Raw genomic sequence first — 208 nt, forward strand, 5'->3', positions numbered from 1 at the left:
GGTGCACGGGGGGGGGGGGGGGGGGGGGGGTGCGGGAGGGGGGAGTTACACTGCGCAACAGATTTGCCCGAGAGGGACAAACCTCAAACCTCCCCCGCCTGGAACAGCCGGGCTTGTTCCTACCGACACCCGGGAAGCTGTGGGGGCGCGGGCCGCGGGACCGGCAGTTTGCGGTGCTGGGGAGGCGGAGAGAGGGTGCGGGGGTAAT

This window comes from Pyrgilauda ruficollis, unplaced genomic scaffold, assembly GCF_017590135.1.
Source record: "Pyrgilauda ruficollis isolate IOZ18807 unplaced genomic scaffold, ASM1759013v1 scaffold1, whole genome shotgun sequence".
Classification (NCBI taxonomy): Eukaryota; Metazoa; Chordata; class Aves; order Passeriformes; family Passeridae; genus Pyrgilauda; species Pyrgilauda ruficollis.